Raw genomic sequence first — 20585 nt, 5'->3', positions numbered from 1 at the left:
CTTCAATGCGTTATTAATAGTTAATTGTTTTTAGGTTGTTATTATGCCTCTCGTCACTAAAGGAAATCAAGGTCGCGGCATTCTTGAAGATAACTTTGTTGGCAGAGGTAGAGGTAGGGGCAGGGGCCGTGGTAGAGGTCTTAGGCACTAGAGAATTGTTGGGGATGATCAATTTGATCAGAATGTTGGGTTTGGAAACAATCAAGATAACTAGGCAAATCAAGCTATGGTACTTCAATGGATACTGGAACATCTTGATAATATTGAGACTAACAACCAGATTCTTGGTGGGGATGCAAATGTGCAAGTACCTCTTGTGTAGGGTATTAACCTTCCTGTAGAGGATGATCTAGTGGCTAGAGCTCAGCTCAAGGATCTTTCCAAGGTAAAAGAGCCACTATTTTATGGTACAAAACAAGGTACAACAGCAGAGGATTGGCTACTAAATATTGAGCGGTGCTTTATCTTACAACGTTACTTGAGTAACGTGAAAGTAAGATGAACAGTTATGCATTTGAGAGGATTTGGTTCCTTGTGATGGGAAAAGGAGTTGGAGAAGCTTGGCATTGATATCTCTTTAGTTACTTGGGAGCTCTTTGTAGAGCATTTCAAGGAGAGGTTCATGTCAGAATATTGGTGTCAGGCCTGTGCATAGGAGTTCTTTCAGATTATTCAGTCTATCTCTATAGTGGAATCTTATGAACGTAGGTTCTACGAGCTTAAAAATTTTTATGGCTGGGCAGAAAATGATAAAGCCATGATACAACATTTCATTAGGGGGCTTATGCCTAAGATTGGGAAGGAAGTGAGAACTTTCAGACTTGTGTCTATGCAAGAAGCTTTAGAGTGAGCAAAGATGATTGAGATGAAGTCTGGTTATCATGGGGCTTCATACAAAACCAACATGGATCTACCTACCCCGAATGTCAGTAAGAATCAAAAGCCTCCTCAGAATAGTTTGAAATCAAGATTTTCTGTTGGGAAATTCAAGAAGAGGAAGTTTGATAAGTATTCCAAGGGTTCAAAATAGCTTAGACCATCTCAACCACCTCAAAGTGTGTAGAGTAATAATCCATCTCCTAGTCTTTTTGGTCAGAATATGGGATTTTGAAAATCCCTTGAGTGTTATCATTGTGGGCAGATAGGTCATTACTAGTCTTAGTGCCCTAATTGGGACAAGCTGAAGGTTGGACCCAAGCCAGCTAGGTATGAAGTGATAGTTGGTGATTCTACCAGGAATCATCGTGTTTTTGCTACCCTGGATCAGAAGCAAGCCGAACATCAAAACACAATTATTGAAGCTCAGGGTAATACTCAAGGTATGAAAGTATCTATTTGATTTGACTCTGGAGCTATAGATTCATTTATTTCTTCTTCTTTAGTTGTATATAGTGGAATTCCTATGGTTAAGGAAAGGAATAGATGGAAAGTGGAGTTAGCATCAGGTTCTAGGGTGAACACAGATATTGTTGCTCTTAACTGCAAGATTCAAATGAAACCTTTTACTACTTCAGCGAACCTTAGGGTTATACCTTTAGGATTGTATGACATATTTTTTGGAATGGATTGGTTAGAACAACATCAAGCTATTTTGGATTGCAAGGATAAGATAATCACTTGTTTGGATGATGTTGGATCAGCTAGGGTTATTGCTGGAATCAAGAGACTCATCTCTTTATGAACAATTTCTGCCAAGCAATTGGCAAGGTGTGCTCAAAAAGGTTGTAGTTTGTTTTCCATATCGGTAAATGACTTAGAAGATTCCATGGTTAAAGGTTCTTCTCCCAATCATCCAGTCTTGCAGAGTTTTTTGGATGTTTTTGTTGAAGAAATTTTGGGAATACCTCTGAGAAGAGAAATTGATTTTCGGATCGATTTAGTGCCAAGAATGGAACCAATTTCCAAGACTCCTTACAGAATGATAGCTCAAGAGCTAGTTGAACTTAAATTTCAGTTGGAGGATCTTTTATAGAAAGGTTTGATTCCTCCTAGTGTGTCACCTTGGGGTGCTCCAGTAATCTTTGTCAAGAACAAAGACAACTCCTTGAGACTTTGTATAGACTATAGACAGTTAAACAAGGTCATTGTTAAGAATAGGTATCCTTTGCCTAGAATTGATGACTTGTTTGATCAAGTCAAGGGTGCCCAAGTCTTTTTGAAGATTGATTTAAAATCCAGATATCATCAACTTAGAATCCAGGAAGATGATATTCATAAGATAGCTTTTCGCATCAGGTATGGGCACTACGAATTCACGGTAGTACCTTTTGGGTTAACAAATGCACCTTCTATCTTTATGAGCCTAATGAATGGTGTGCTTAGAACTTTCTTAGATAAGTTCATAGTGGTATTTCTGGATGATATTTTGGTATATTCTAACTTTGCTAAGGAGCATGACCATCATTTAGAGCAAGTTTTGGAGTGCCTTCGTAGGAACAGTCTGTATGCCAATCCTTTGAAGTGCAAATTCTTTAAATGGAAGATTTTTTACTTAGGTCATATCATTTTAGGGGATGGAATTTTTGTAGATCCATCCAAAATTTAGGCTATTGTAGATTGGCCAGCACCTGCAAATGTGTCCGAGGTCCAAAGTTTCATGGGCTTAGCAAGCTATTACTGCAGATTTGTGTCAAACTTTTCCAGAATAGTGCATCCTATCATGTCTCTTCAAAGAAAAGGGAAGAAATTTGTGTGGACAGAGGAGTGCAAGGTAGCATTTTAGAAACTTAAGGAATGTTTGACCAGTGCACCCATTCTGGCAGTCCCTGATTCAGCTAAGGAGTTCGTGGTTTGCACTGATGCATCTTTGGATGGCATAGGGGTAGTGTTGATGCAAGAAGGACATGTTATAGCTTATGAGTCTAGAAAGATTAAGAGTCATGAGGTGAATTACCCTACTCATGATCTTGAACTTGTAGCAATCATGCATGCTTTGACCAAGTGGCGACATTTTTTTTTGGGTCAATGATTTGAGTTACATACTGATCATCGAAGCAGGTAGTTAAGTTACATGGTATTCCTAAAAAGATTATTTCTGATAGGGATCCAGTGTTTACTTCTTCTCTTTGGAGATCCATGCAGCAAGAGTTAGGTACTCAGCTGAATTTCAGTTCAGCTTTTCACCCAAAGACAGACGGACAAACTAAACGTGTCAACCATATTTTGGAAGACATGCTTAGGATGTACATAATGGATAGACAGAATAAATGGGAGGAGTATCTACATTTGGTAGAGTTTACTTATAATAATGGTTATCATAGTTCCATTGGTATGGCACCCTTTCAAGCATTGTATGGTAGACCTTGTAGGATGCCTCTTAGTTGGCATAATTTGGAGGATAGGACTCTTTTAGGACCTGATTTGTTGCAATATTTGGAGCAGCAAGTTAAAAGGATCAGAGAGCACCTTATTACTGCTCAAGATAGACAAAAGAAATATGCTGATAGGTATAGAATTGACTGTCAATTCCTAGTGGGTGATAAAGTGTTTCTCTGGGTAAGACCATGTAAGAGTCCAATTCGTTATGTAAAGGGATCCAAGTTAGTGCCTTGATTTGTGGGTCTATTTGAAATTTTGGAATGAGTTGGACCAGTTGCCTATAAAATTGCCTTGCCACTTAGTCTTTCACGCATTCATAATGTATTTCATGTTTCAGTTTGGCGCAAGTATATACCTGATATTGCTCACATACTTGATTCGAAAAATTTGCAGATTATGGATTGAAAAATCATGTTGGAACCAGTGCAGATCATTCAAAGAAAAACTCTGTGTTTAAGAGGGAGAGATATAGGGCAGGTAAAGGTCCTATGAGACCCCAATGATGAAACATCTACTACCTGGGAGGACACTAAAATGATGAGAGCAACTCATCCGTTCTTGTTTACTGACTTCCAGGAGAAAGTCGAAACCTAGTGGGGGAGGGTGTCATACCTGACCACTACTTCGGGTTTTTTTGCAAATTAGAACCTTGCTGTTATAAGATTTCCTCCTGATGTTATGTTTGTATTTTGAAGAACTTGGTTATATTAATTTCTTTGAAATTATGAGACTGATGCTGAACATATTTTCTATTTAGAACTATGTTATTAGCAATGATTGTAATTTAGGATTTTGTCATTTGAACTAACATATAAATATTTGCATGTTGTTGGGTATCGATTATGTTCATTATGTTTCAAACTCATGGTAAACTGTATTCTATTTTATAGTGAATGTTAACTTGACATTTCAAAATCATTTGTATGGTAATACGTTGTATGCATTTAGAACTTATCTTTGTAGCTATGTATGTGTGACTGAGAAGGGATTTGGATTATTGCATATTTCTTTGAGATAGTTTTAATTACAAAACTTATATATTTGTTTTAAAAGGGTATAACACCCTAAGTTGTAATTGGCATAAATATTTTCTATTATGTTTTAAAAAGGGGGTTTTATATTTCTTGAATGGCATAGAACTCTAAAAGGGTATCGAATGCCATGAATGAGGAAAACATACTCACTATTTTGAAAGCCATATATGGTAGTGGCATGGAAACTATTTTGTGCATGACCCTGTATGGTATCACATTTGAGTTGAATGCTTATTTATGAGGTTTTATGGCATCAAAATTTTAGTCGGCCATTTTGTGTTGTGATTTGGGTTATTTGCTGATTATGGGCCAGATACTAGGTTGCATTGCTCTGTTGGATTTACATTTGTGTTCTTGTTGTTGAGGTATCGACATTTTTGAGGGTGTTGGTTGGAAGGGAAACTTGCTTTTGTGTTAAGCTTGATGGAGATTCTCATCAGAGATTGCTTACCAGTTTTGACTTGGCTTTTGGGGTTTTGGCATCGAGTTGGATTGCAAAGCACTTTTCCATCTTCAGTACTCACATAGGGGCAATTTCTTACCCTACTCCCTTTCTCTCTGTTTGCAATTGCAATGAAATTTCAATTAGCATGTTGTAAATGGTTTTGAGTTTTATATTTTGTGTATCGACACTCAAGGATGGATATGTGCAGAGCATCACACTATGTGCAATGCTTAGCCCTGCATATACCCATCTTTGAATGTGGATTTAGGGAGAAATTAAATCGGGAGTTGTTGTATGCATATATTTGTTTGGGCTTTGCCCTAACCATATATTCTTTCTCCAAGTTAAACCTTGTTGGCACCTCATGCTTGCGACAGCTATTTAGTATGTAATTGTGTTATGTGTGAGTATTCAGCTTTTGCAGGGTCAAGTTCTATGAGAAACTATATCTCAAAGGTTACTTGTTTTCTATAGAAAATAGGAAAGAGGTTCGACCTCTGTCTTGAGTTTGTTTTAAAATTAGCGACTCATAACCATAGTCGAGGGTAGAGGCATATTGTTAAATAATTAGTATGAAACCAAACAAGGTTGAAATAACATGTAAATAACATAGCATCTTTATGGTTTTTTGAATGTTTGAAATGTTCCATGTTTAATTGCCAATACACTATCTGAACATTGTGACTAGTTAGGGGCATAGTTACTCTATTTCTTTAAAAAAAAAAAAGATTTAAATAAGGGTTATGCCATTGTTAATATATAGTATGTTGGAATTCTATAATCTCAATTATTGTATATTAAAAATAGTAAGATTGTGCACAGTTTTTGGGATAACTGAAGGTATTAACATTGTGTTAAATAGTTAATAGGAAACTCGAATTAAGTAGGAAAAAGTTTCTTTGTGACAGCACAATTTACAATGGAAATTGAGTTTTTATCTAACTATCATTTTGTGGTATTGTTTGCAATTGAATAAGGCATTATTCTATAACAAAGACATCGATAGATGTTGTTGTATCACCAGGGTCATTATGTGAACAACTAGTGAGCATCTTATAGTTTTGGGATTTTACATCTTAATCATTTTTGGTTAGTGATATAATGTAAGTTATATTGCATTTTTATGAGTCATATTTTAAATTGAATTTAGATATTGTATTTTAAATGCTGATTGTAGATATAACTGGGTGGTATCTTATCGTTAAACAATGGTAAAACATCAATAGACACTTGGATATTCAGTAACTTTGTAGATTATCTTTTGTTAAGCATTGGCTGCACTTGGATTTAGTAATACTTGATTTTACTATGAAGTGTTTTAATAAGCATTTACAGATTGTTTTGAAATAAGATGTTTGAAACAGAATCTTGCTTTATAAAGATGTATTTATGTTCTTAAATGAAATGGAAATTCATTTTAAGATGGATTATGATATATGTTGGTGATATGTCATTTAAAAGCAAGAATATCATATGTACATTGTATTATTATCTTGGCCAATTCAAAGGATACGCTTAGTTTGTTATAATAGTAGAGATAAGTAGTATAGTACTACAACTGGTAAATATCATTAAAATGATGTAATAGTTTAGTTATATTTATGAGATCGTAATATTGTAGTATTTATTTCTATTATTAAAATAACCTAAGTTTACTTTCAAATTTGATAGTAGAAGATGAGAGTTTTAAAAGATGAAGAATGTAATATCATGAGAAAATTGAATTGTTATTAGTTTCATGTGCATTCTTAGAATATCTATTTGATGTGTATGTTAAGGATAGATGTAATGAACGCATATCGAGGTGGCTGAATATCGATTTATCCTATTCAGTTAATTAATTCAGTGATAATTTTAAGATGAATTGGGAGGGTTAATTATAAATAAAAGATAATTGGCCTTACCTATGACTTAAACCAGTAAGGTTAAGTACGGAGAACAAGGCGAGTCTCTATTGCGTCATTTCAAGAGTACTATAGAGAATCTCACTATGTGTTGTCTATGGGCTTACCATATATGGATGCAATATCTTAGCACCATAGTGATGACACCTCAGTATATATATGGTTCATTAACTGGTTATTCTTAGTGAGAGTTTAATTTTGCATTGTTTAGAAGATGTTACTTCTTGCATAGTAATATTAGAATTGCACTATGTTATGTGGTTTAGATATCTGCATTACGATTTTAGGTATAAGTTTATTCTGACATGTATGCAGGTGGACTATGCTTTTTAACTCAGTGTGTACTGAGCCCTCTTTGTGTTGTGTTGCATGTTTGTGTAATTTTCAAGTGTTCAAGTTGATTAACTAGTGGTAAGGAAGACTATTGAAGTTACTTCTTGAAACTAAATTTGATACTTGTAAAGTCCATATGTTGGACCTAGGCGTCTTTGAATGATATTGTTCATCATTATTGTATTGAACTCATTATGTATAGACATCTTTATGGAAATTTATTTAAACGATATATTTCTATATTTTGAGGTCTACAATTTGAGAATGATTCAATCATTGTACTTTTTCTTGTAATATGATGATTAAAATAAAATAAAATTTTGAAGGTTCTTTATGTTTGGTCATGGTTTAGTTTTATCTTTGTTAGTGAAGCATTGCAGAGAAATTTATATTTAATAAGTACATATGAGGAGGGGTCTTACACAAGACCTTTCCATTACTGATTTTTTTCCTTAGAAGACCTCTATCCACTATAATTAGCTTATGAGGATCACTAAATAGGCTAATACCTCAAAATTTGATGCTAGAAAAAATGTGGAAATTACAATGGATGTTCATGATAAAATGGAAAGTAGAATGGCCATAATTACACATTGTAATTTATAGATGATTCTAATTATAGTAGGAACTATTAATTGATTATCATTTTTCTTATGATACCACTTTCTTCCTTTAGTACTTATTTAAGCTATATTAAAATGTTTGGAGGAAGAATCAATTCCAACCCATGAGAGAAGCACCTCAAATTTTGACAATTTAATACAATGCATGAGACTATCAAAATGAACATGAAGCTTGGGCTAGTCTCGAAGTCATATTCAAAAATAAAATTGAGAAAGTCATGACTAGAGGAAATTTTTTTAATACCAACTGGAGATTAAATTGGGCTAAAAATGCTGTCAATATATGCATACAAATATTTTTACCTTGTATTTTGGTGACATTTCTAGTACGATGGTGGCTTGGGGAGTTTGGATGTAACTAAAGGATGCAAAATTCAAAGATTTGAAATATGGATCCATACCATTCACTATTATAGAAATTGTATTCAGAGCACTAAAAATTATTATTTCTATTGTGAAACCTATAAGCATGCAAATTATGGGGTATATCAATTCTCCAAATCATATAACTTGTCTTGGCTATCAACAAGTTATATCTTATATCAAAATTAGGAAAGGAGAACTTGGAAAAAAACCTCACTCATTTTTTCGTTCATTTCTAGTAAATGGTGTTGGAATTGGTTGGGACAATATCTTGACAATGTTAAAAATACATGTTTTCTAAAATTTAGCCCCACTTCTTCGGATCAATTTCAAATGATAGCATTTATTGATGACCTAGACATATGTAATGAAATATTTATAATACAAGTATGTGGAAGCATTAAATGTTTGACAATTTATTATGTTTTCATTTTTAATATATTTTCAATTTTGAAGGGCTAGAGGATTTTTATAATTGATACATGTTTTATCTGTTATAAATCTTGTATTGGTTGAATGCAGAGGGGGTTGATAAAAAATTATTCAAAAAGTAGTTGAAAGACATTTGAAAGATAGTAAAGATAGAGATTTAACATATAAATTTATTTGTAAAATTATTCAAATTTCATTGACAAATAAGATAAGTTTTTGCAACCTTATGTAGGATAGTCACTATAATATCCCCTCTAATAAGAAAATTCAATATATTAGACATTTCAAATATAGTAAAGATAGAGATTTAATAGATAAATTTCTTTTTAAAAAAATTCAAATTCCATTGATTTTTCTTGATCTTTCCATTGACAAATAAGATAAATTTTTGCAGCATTACATAGGAGAGTCACTATAATATCCCATCTACTAAGAGAATTTAGAATAAAATAATATTGGTCAAATATCTCTAATTGGAATAATTAAGTAATTGATTAAAATAGAATGGAGAAATGATAATGAATAAATCAATAAATGATGATAGTTAATCGATAATCAATAAAGAATAATAATAATAATCAAATATGATTAAAAAAACATATTAATAACTAAAATAACTACTTAAAAAACCCTAAATAATGATGTAGACCCCAATACATCGATGCCCAATTGACTAGACTGATCAAGTCGCTTGAAATGGGTATGAGTGGTATAAAACTACATAGACTATGACACATAAGACAACAAGAAATATATAAGTAAAAATATTATTTAATAAAGGATTAGATCACGATGGAAAATATGTTTAGTAGAGAAACCCTAGGCTATGCACATGGAAAACATATTGGAACATACAATAAGATGGAGTGACAAGTAGAAAACATGTTTGAAAGTATTAAGTACTAATTGTAGATGTGGCATTGGGAGGAGGGAATTCAGTACCTCTAATCATAAAAGGAAAACATAGAAGAAGAAGCATCAAATTACATTCATATACATGGAAAGAGAGTATTGATTAAAAGAAACAAGTTATGGCATCAAGATCCCATCATGGCACAATGCCATATTTAATATGAGAATGACTGTAAGGGAAGACAACCCATGGATAAATGGGTGAATGAGTTGACAAGGTAAAATAGTATGATAAATTTCTCCCACCATGAAAAAGATTTTGTGGATTATGAACCTACCAGTCATATCATAGTTGACTTGAGTACGAAAGACCTTGAAGAATATACTTAAGGAGTGCACTAAGGGTTAGTTTGGTTGCTACAATATGATATAGGAATTGGAATTTGAAATCTTGGTTTTTGAGTTCTAGAACTTGAAGTGTAGATTACAATTTTTAGAATTTAGTTCGAGACCATTTTTTCAAATCTTAAAATATTTGATATAATGATTTTTTTAAATTCTGGACCTATTAGTTTCAAACCAAAATAATGGCATTTGATATTACAATAGTTGAATCTTATGGAAGACCTACAATCTATAAAAGACCCCATAAAGAAAATGGTGAAACCAATTCATGCATCATATAACAAATTTGAACATGGTGATGCTTATTTCAAAATTCAAAAAATTCTCAATTAAAGGAGGGTAAGTTTGTTGCATGACACATCCTAAGCATTTTCTTTGCAGTTGTGAACATGTAAAAAAGATACCCAAGGATTGTGAAATTGAAAACCTTATTAAACAAAAGTAACATCCTCAGCATTTTCTTTGCAGTTGTGAACATGTAAAAAAGATACCCAAGGATTATGAAATTGAAAACCTTATTAAACAAAATTAAATGATGGGCTAATGTGAAATGTGAAATGATTGTTTATTTTCTAGTTAAGCGGCAACCCAAAGGCACAAATGATCGATCATAGATGGGAATGAGAACCAACATGCTTATTACTAGAATTATAGGAAAAGAATTTTGTTGTATTGTAAAGCCTTTAATGATGGTAGTCATGGTTGTGGCATGTCTTACTGAGAATCTCTACAACTAGGCAATACAATAGTTCATCATTATTATGCCGATGAATGTGGGCATTATTCTCATAATTATCTTCACTTATTCAACTTGACTCACTATGCACAATTGCTACAAGCTTTCTACATTTCTTGTATTGGGATCCACTATAGATGCCTTGTCTGAAAAGCTTACACACACAAAATTCCATTGTTCATAATTAGGTAATTTCTATGCATAAGACACTAATATAAATAGACATTGCATGGCTTTTTGTTAGGATGGGTATGACAAGTTCAATAGAGCATAATTAGGAAGACTAAGATGAATAGTGATATATTATGTAGTGTGGAATAAGTCATTGAGGTGATTCCATCATAATTGAGTCAACATTACTAGATGCCGTGAGTCTTCTATGAGCACAAACCATGACTTTTACTTTCACTTTCATGTTAAGAGGGAGATTGTTGGAAATAGATTGATACAAGTATGATAAATGTGTTTCAATCATTGTTTCATCATTCATGTCAAACCTACTATTTTGCTAGTAAGACAACTATTTATATGATTTAAGTACTATCACTTATTTGATAGATAAAGAGGATTTGATCAAATAATGTAACAATACCACCTAGAGGAAAGGTTGAGTTATGATATGAAAAATAAGTTCAAGAATTAGCTAAGACAGTGATATCATAGTGCATTGATAATCTACTTAAGGTTGCAAAGGTTGGTTACACTAAGCAACTTCAGAAGAAAAAGTCAAACAAAGTTTTTTTGCCAAGCTTGACATAATGGACACTAGGTGCTATGAAAAGTTAGTGCAAGCCAAGAAAATCAGTTGGAGGTGAGTAAAGTTTATTTTAGTGTATGCAAAGAAAAATAGTTGATGTCAAGTAAATTTTAGTTGATGCTAAGCACTAGTAAAGTTTAGTTCATACTGAGTGATTTTTTAGTGGATGTCAAGAAATGCAGTGTGTGTTAAGCATGAGAAGAAAGTTAATGCTTAGTGTCAACATTATTAGAAAGATCATCAATTCGATGGATCTAAGCTGAAAAGTTTTTTTCCTTAGACTATGTGAACTAGGTGGAAGATAAGATTGATGAGCTAATGGCATAGAATTCATGGTAAACTATTTTGATAAAAATTCAAAGAGGATTGAAGGAGAAGTTTCTAGAAGTGATACGAAATGAGGGGTAGATTAATTGAATCCTACCTAATCTATCCTAACCCTAAATTGGATGATGGAGAATAAACATCAAAATATCTTAACTCTCTATTTATAGGGATGATTGGTTAGAAGAAAGGGTTTTCATGTGTGAGAACCTAAGGAAGACAAGGATTCTAGGGTGTTGCTTCATCAAGTGACCTAAATGAAGAGTTTGCATTGGCAAGTTAAGCAAGAAGGATTAAGGATATAGATGCTTGAAGGGTGAACAAAATATTAGAGCTAAAATGTGTAAAAGCCAAGTAGAGTGGAGGACTAAAATAGAGATATTTAATATGTAAATGGAGTTGTAAGTTGTTATCAGATCAAATCTTACTATTACTCTCTAATAATTGTATTAGTCTAGGGTAAATAATTTAGATTAAGGTTAACCTAATAGTCATTTGTAAATCTTTTAAATGGGTGACATTCCAAGTGAATGGTCTAAAGTCCTCTAACAAGGATCACTCCTAATAGGGTGATTGAAATCCTTTAATAGCGTCATATTTAACAATGTGTATTGTAAATCACAGGGCATCACTTTAGAAGAGTGAGAAAGAGTAGCATGTTACTAGTAGTTTTTCCCACATTGGGTTTCCACAAATTATTGTGTCAAGTGTGTTGTTGAATTTGTTATGTTTCATGTTTATGTTTTTAAAAATTGATTTGACAGTAACCTACAAGTTTTAAGTGATACTCTTCTGGATGCGTGCATGATGATAAATGTTTTCTAGGTTCAGTAAGATGTGAAAATTTTTATTTATACATTTAGACCTTGAATAACTGATTCACCCCCTAATTATTCTAAAGAATTGCAGCAGTTGGTATTAGAGCCATCTACTTAAGAGGACTAGTTTGAAGGCACTAAAAGAACAAATATCAAGATGACAAAAAGGGAAATACCCAAGCTTAAAAGAGATAACTTCTTGTATGGAAAAGCTTGATGAAGCTATAGCTTGGAGGACTTTGAGATCATGCACAATCTACCATTACTGCTAACCAAGTTGATCCTATTAGAGCCCTAACTAATGAGGATCTGAAAAAGAAGAAAGAACATAACCAAACAATGTTGGAGATTGCCTGTACCCTAAGCTATGCTAAATTTGATGATATTAAAAGTCTTGATAGTGCAAAAAAAATGCGGGATGCTTTATACACCATCTATGGAGGAGACAAGAATGTTCTAAGAGACAAATCTAAAAGTCTTAGAGGTAAGTTTGATGATATGAGAATGCAAGAAGGTGAAAATATTGCTCAATAATTCTCAAGGATAAAAGATGTTGTTAATACAATAAGAGAAGCTACTAGTAAAATAGATGATGATACTATACTAAGCAAAGTTTTAAGAATATTTCTGTCTATATATGCTATTAGAGTTTTTGTAATTAAAGAATTGAGATGTATACCATGGAATGAAATAACTCTTGAAGGTCTGGTAGGTAGACTCACTACTTTTGAGCTATCTAACTTTGATAATTACAAACCTAAAAATATTGAATCTACTTTCAAAGCTAAGCTATCATTGAAGGAACCTATTGAGAAGAAGAAAAAAAAAGAAAGACAAAGTATGTGTCTAGTGACAGTGATATAGATGTGGAAGATGTAGATCAACTTGAAGCACTGCTAGCAAGGAGATTTCATAGAGGTAAAGGCAAGTTTAAAGGTAAACTACTTATCATTTTTTTAAATTGCAATGAGGTTGTTCATATTGCTGCTAGATGTCTAGAGAATAAGAATTACAAAGGAGGTGACAAGTAAAAAAGTAGAGGAGATGAAGACAACAAATATTACAAAGACAAAGGTGAGAAGTCTTGCTACATTGCTGAAGAGGAAACAAGAGATGAATCAGATGAACATGTTGATGAATTGGTGTGTGTTGCAATGAAGGATGAATCTAATGAAGACAAGGAAATTGCACTTGTGTCTTGTGTGAACAAGAATTACAAATGGATTATTGACAGTGGATGTCCATAACACATGATTGGAGATAAAAGTAAGTTCATTACCTTAAAGTTTTGTGATGGAAATAGTGTAAGATTTGGTAATGATGCAACATATTTGATAAAAGGAAAAGGTTCTATCAAACTCACAGAAAATATTTTATGTGACAATGCTTACTATGTTGAAGGACTTAACTATAATATTTTGAGTGTGTCAGAACTAAATAATTCAGGATGTAAGGTTGAGTTTGAAAACAAGGTTGCTAAGATATATGACACTGATGGAAAATTGATTGGAAATGGTGATCAATCTAGAAGTAATCTATTCTACCTTGATATAGAGGATGTTACTTGTTTAATTGTAAAATTTGATGATGTGTGGCTATGGCACAAGAGGTTATGTTATATTAATTTTGATAACTTGGCTAGTATTTGTAACATGAGAAGAGTTAGAGGTTTGCCTATGTTGAAGAAGCCTAATAATATAATGTGCAAAAAATGTCAATTAGGCAAAATGACAAATTCAAGTTTTAAGAGTAAAACTCATACCTCTAAAAGAATACTAGAGATTGTTCATACTGACTTGTGTGGACCAATTGAAGTGCAAAGCTACAAAGGAGATAAACAAATTATGCTGCTTGTCAATGATTATTCTAGAATGATGATAGTTATGTTTTTGAAATAGAAATCTAATGTTTTCCAAATCTTTGAGTGGTACTTAGCAAGAGTTGAGAAGGAAACATGTACAAGCTTGAAATGTTTGAGATATGACAAAGGAGGAGAATTTACATCAAATGAGTTTGAGATGTTCTGTAATGATAGAGGAATCAAAAGATAGACATCTACTCTTAGAACTCCTCCACAAAATGGAAATATTGAAAAGAGGAATAGGTTTATAATAGACTATGCTAGGAAACTCATGATGGACAAAAATGTTGCTTTAAAATACTGGATAAAAGTTGTAAGTACATCAGTCTATACCTTGAACCATGTATAAGTCAAGAAAGGTACTCATTCAACACCTTTTGAACTATGGTATGGATACCCACCTAATGTAAAGTATTTTAAGGTATTTGGAAGAAAATACTTTATTCTCAAAGATTTTAAGAATGGTAAACTAGATGAAAAAAGAGAACAAGGTATATTCATGGGTTATTCCACAAGAAGTAAAGCTTATAAGTGTTTAAATACTAACACTAACAAAATTGTGAAAAGTGCAAATGTGAAATTGATGAATATACAGAAGTATATGAGGTTGAACCTATGAAGGAACTAGAAGATTACAAATCATTTAGATATTTTTATGAAGGTATACTTGTAAAGAAGATGCTACAAATCAAGCTACAAACTAATAGCAAGTTTTAGTGACTGTCTAGTCACATACTATAAATTCAAAGTTGCATTCAGGAACCAAGCTACATTCAAGTGCTGAGTTATAGAATGAAGTTGAGGCACATTCTGATTCTAAAATTAGTGTACATGAGAAAGATGTTGAACTATGTAACAAAGATGTACATAGTGACTCTGAAGTTGAGAGACAAAATGAAGAAACTAGAGTTGAACCAAGATTGTTTAAATATGTCAAGAGACATCATCCTATTGCACAAATCATTGGAGATAAAGATGATGGACCAATGACAAGAAAAATAATTGAGAATTGATACATGCTTGTTGAGCATGAAAGAGTCTAAAATAGTGAAAGATGCCTTAGAGGATGTGGACTGGAGGAAAGCTATGGAAGAAGAGATTGAAAAAATTGAGAAAAAAAGACATGGACTCTAGTTCCTAGACTAGAAGACAAAAATTTGATTGGCACCAAGTAGGCATATAGAAATAAGCTAGATGAAAATGGTGAAGTCACAAGAAACAAAGAAAGATTAGTTTGCAAAGGATATGCTCAAGAAGAAGGAATTGACTATGGAGAAACATTTGATCCTGTTGCTAGATTGGAAGGAGTAAGAACTCTACTTTCTTATTATGCATACAAAAGTTTCAAAGTTTATCAAATGGATACTAAATCTTCATTTTTGAATGGTATATTAGAGGGAGAAGTTTATATAGAATAGCTAGAAGGATTTGTTGATATTAACAATAAGAACATGGTATATAGATTGCACAAATCTCTTTATGGTTTGGAACAAGCACCAAGAGCATGGTATGAGAGACTTCATAATTATATTGTGAAGATTGGATTAAAAAGGATTGGTGATAATAGCAATTTGTACTTAAAGATAGAGAAAGGCAAAGGTATTTTTTTATCTAAAATTTTGGTTGATGATATCATATTTGGAGGTCAAGATGCTTTATGTAAGGATTTTTCAAATGAAATGAAGCAAGAATTTGAGATGTCTATGTTTGGAGAGATCAAGTTCTTTGTGAGTTTTCAAGTACATCAGATGGAATATGGTATATATATCACTCAGTCAAAGTATGTCAAGGAGATACTCAAAACTTTTGGATTGGAGGGTTTCAAACCAATAAGTACACCTATGGTGATAGGAAATAATTTGTCAAAGAATGATGATTCAGCTATTTTGAATCAAATATTATACAGATCTATAATTGGAAAATTATAATATTTAATACATAGTAGACTTGATATTGCATTATTTGTAGGAATAGTTACAAGATTCTGTACTAATCTTAGGGAGAATCATTTGATGGCTATAAAGACAATAATGAGATATCTAAAAGAAATAGAGGAATATGGTCTATACTATAAGTAAAATGAGAAATTTGAACTAAGAGCTATAACTGATGCTGATTGGGCTAAAAAAATTGATAGAAAGAACACTATTGGAGGGACTTTTTTTTTAAGCAAGAGACTGGTTAAATGGACTAGCAAGAAACAAAATTGCACTTCACAATTTACCATTGAAACTGAATATGTTGATGCTACTATAAATTGTATAAACATTGTATGGATCAAATAGCTACTCAAAGGTATGAAAGAAGAGATCACAAAACTAGTGATACTTTATTGTGATAATACAAGTGCTATAAATATATCAAAGAACCCTATGATGCACACAAAGACTAAGTATATTGCAATCAAGTATCATTACTTGAGAGAATTAGTTCAATATAAAGAGGTGAAGATAGAATATATTAACACAAAAGAGAAAATTGCTAATATCTTCACAAAAGCATTACCTAAAGATTCTTATTAGCATCTAAGAGGTAAACTAGGGATGATACCCCTATCAAAATCTATCTAATTAACAAAAGAAGTGCCCTGCATCAAATAAGCTGATTGATATATGTTACACATTGATGCAGTGGATCTTATTTTGAGAATTTCCTAAAGTAATTAAAGTGATAAAACTACAAAATCAATCACAAGAAAGGGGACTAAAAGAAAAATTAAAGAAGTTCATATCTACATATTAAGATGACAAGTCTTTGGAATTGTTATCAAAGAGGGAGATAGTAATTGATGAAAAGATATATACAAGATTAAAAAAAAAGTATTGATCAAAAGAGATGTTAAAGAAAGTTATTGAAGATAGGAACTGAATACTAAACAAAAAGGCAAAAATTCTAACACACGATATGAGGGGGAAATTTTGACTACTGAAAGTAAGTAAATCTATTGATTACATCTACTTAGTAAGAGTAAGATAATGTAGAGGGATACATAAGAAGTAATTCAAAGGGAGTTACAAGGATGACACAATAGAGTTTTGTAACCTATTTAGAAGATGAAAGTTGTTGATAGAGGGAGAGACTTCAATACAAGGAACTATTTTCTTTTTTGTATTGTGTTGGTCTTACTATTTTAACCAAGTCAATTTGGTTGATCAATTTGGTTTGTCATCAATGCTAAAGAGGGAGATTGTTGAAAATAGATTGATACAAGTATGATCATTGTTTTGTCACTGATGTCAAACCTACTATTTTTCTAGTAAGAAAATTGCTTATATGATTTAAGTACTATCACTTATTTGATTGATGAAGAGGATTTGATCAAGTGATGTAAGAATAGCACCTAGAGGAAAGGTTGAGTTATGATATGAAAAAGAAGTTCAAGAATTAGCGAAGATAGTGATATCATAGTGCATAGATAATCTATTTGAAGTTGCAAAAGTTGGTTACACCAAGAAAGTTTAGAAGAACAAGTTAAACAAAGTTTTTCTACCAAGATTGATAGAATGGACTTTAGGTGCTGAGAAAAGTTAGTGCAAGCCGAGCAGAAAATTAGTTGGAGCTGAGTAAAAGTTCATTTTAGTTTATGCTGATCAAAATAGTTGATGTCAATCAAAGTTTAGTTGATGCCAAGCACTAGTAAACTTTAGTTCATGCTAAGTGATTTTCTAGAGAATGCCAAGCAATGTAGTGTGTGTCAAGCATCAAAAGAAAGTTAATGCCAAGTGTCAACATTATTAGAAAGATTATGCATTTGATGGATCTAAGCTGACAAGTTTGTTTTCTTGGACTATGTGAACTAGGTGGAAGATAAGATTGATGAGCTAGTGGCACACAATTCATGGTAGACCATTTTGAGGAATATTCAAAGATGATTGAAGCAATTTTTTTTTAAAGTGATACAAAATGAAGGGTAGATTCATTGAATCCTACCTAATCTATCCTAACCCTAAATTAGATGATGGAGTATGAACAAAAAAATATCTTAATTCTCCATTTATAGGGATGGTTGGTCAAAAGTAAGGGTTTTCATGTGCGAGAACCTAAGGGAGACAAGGAGTCTAGAGTATTGCTTCATCAAGTGGCCTAAGTGAGGAGTTTACATTAGCAAGTTAAGAAGGCTTAAGGGTATATATGCTGGAAGGGTGAACACGCTATTAGAGCTGAAATGTGTGAAAGCCAAGTAGAGTGGAAGACTGAAATGGAGATTTGTAATCTACAAATGGAGTTGTAAGTTGTTATCAGATCAAGCCTTACTATTACTCTCTAATAATTGTATCAGTCTACGGTAAATCTTTTGGATTAAGGTTGACCTAATAGTCATTTGTAGATTCTTTGACTGGGTGGCATTCCAAGTGAATGGTCTAAAGTTCTCTAACAAGGCTCACTCCTAACAGGGTAGTTGAAATCCTTTAATAGGGTCACATTTAATAGTGTGTGTTGTAACCTTTAATAGGGTTAGCCTTTCACAAGGCATCACTTTAGAAGAGTGAGAAAGAATAGCATGGTACTGGTAGTTTTTTCTAAATTAGGTTTCCACATAAATCATTGTGTCAAGTGTGTTGTTGAATCTATTACATTTCATGTTTACATTTTTGCAAATTGATTTCATAGTAACCTACAAGTTTTAAGTGATTGCATAATCTTATGGATGCATGCATCATGATAAATGTTTTATAGGTTCACTAAGCCATGAAAAGTTTTATTTATACATCTAGACCTTGAATAACTAATTCATACCCCCCCCCCCCCCAAGTTATTGTAAAGAATTCCAACATTTCAATGGTTGAAAATTGTACATGATAGTTTGAGACCAATTATATTGTGATTCTAGAGCATCTTGTACATGTAAATGGATCTCAAAAAAAATTCATTTCAATTCATATGTAATCCAAGTGTTTGGATATTTAGAATTAAAATGGGAATTAGAACAATTCCACCTATTTAGATGGAAGACCAAATCCTTGATTTGAGGGTCAATGGGGATAATAAATTCTTTTTTTTTCCAATTCCAATTCCATTTTTGTACACCCAACACCAGATTAGAAATTTTTAGGAATTACAAATATCAGGTCCTAGCCAATTCCATGAACCAAATGGGCCCTTAGGGGAAAAGATTGAACAAAGTAAGGAAAGGTATGTTGTAGTTATAATTGTTTATATGTATGTATGTATGTATGTATGTATATATTAATAAATATATATACATATATGTCTACATATATACTGTTGGGCGGTCATTATGCATGAGGTAACAACAAGAATCCATTGTGCAATTCCTCTCTTGAAAAGCTAATCTTTTGGGATCAACTCCAAGGTTTAGTATTTGTCTTGTGACATACCAAAATCCACTCAGTTGAAGATAAATGTGATTTTTCATGAGGAGGCCTTTGCTAGTTCTATTTTGTTCTTGGAATGAAGTAAAATCTATTCACTATCTCAAAATAACATACAAAAGAACAATGTTTTTGTATTTTCTGCTTTTCAATGAATGCAATCTAAGAATACAACTAAAATGAGTTCCTATTCTAACAAGGGGTTAGAAAAGAATATAAAAAAATTGAAAGAAAATAACATGAAATTCAAAGCAAATAATGTGAAATTGAAATCCTAACAGACATAAGGTATAGAAAACAACACACTGCGAGTTAAGCTTTTGAATAAATCAGTAGGAAACTAATGAAAATAGGAGCAACGCTTCCTAGAATCCAATGATGCAATTATTGGTAAGAAACTTTAATAATCATATGATATTTCACCTTTCATCAAATTGCAAGGCCACAAAAAGTGTGCTCATGTGAGAGAAAAAGTTATGCAGACACAATTTGGTGATTTTTTCTCAAGCTTGATACGTTAGCAGAATTTGTAAATCTATAAAAAAAACCAGAACTAAAAGATCACACAACTAGAAACAACACAATAAACATTTGGCTAAATGACAAGCTCATGAACAAAATTCACAAAACAATGACACATTCAGGCAAGAATCACAACACTCCAAATGTGAGCAGCAAAAGCATAATTTTATTACATAATAACAATGACCTTTATAATAAATCATCTCCTCAATTTGTGTTGAGAGTAAGAGATATCTTCATGCAATAAAAAACTATTAAAACAAGCTAAATATATACAATCTAATAGTTAATCTAGTGCTTAGAGGGAGTCCATCCATATTTTATTCATTAATTGGATGCATGAGCCCTTTACATGTCAAGAACAAAGAAAATATGAGAGAAGAAATAGGAGGAAGCCTTTAGTTGAAGTAGGAGTGTCTGGAGGTGCTAAAAATAGAAGTTGGTCTTTTACTAGGCATGTGTCAAAGTTAAACTACTGTCAGAATGTGTTTCTAATGCATGGAAGGCGCTACTTTTGGAACAAAT

Source organism: Cupressus sempervirens, chromosome 1 (assembly GCF_028749045.1).
Source record: "Cupressus sempervirens isolate cs-2001-9-10 chromosome 1, ASM2874904v1, whole genome shotgun sequence".
NCBI classification, from domain to species: Eukaryota; Viridiplantae; Streptophyta; class Pinopsida; order Cupressales; family Cupressaceae; genus Cupressus; species Cupressus sempervirens.
Note: the sequence above shows the minus strand (reverse complement) of the source record.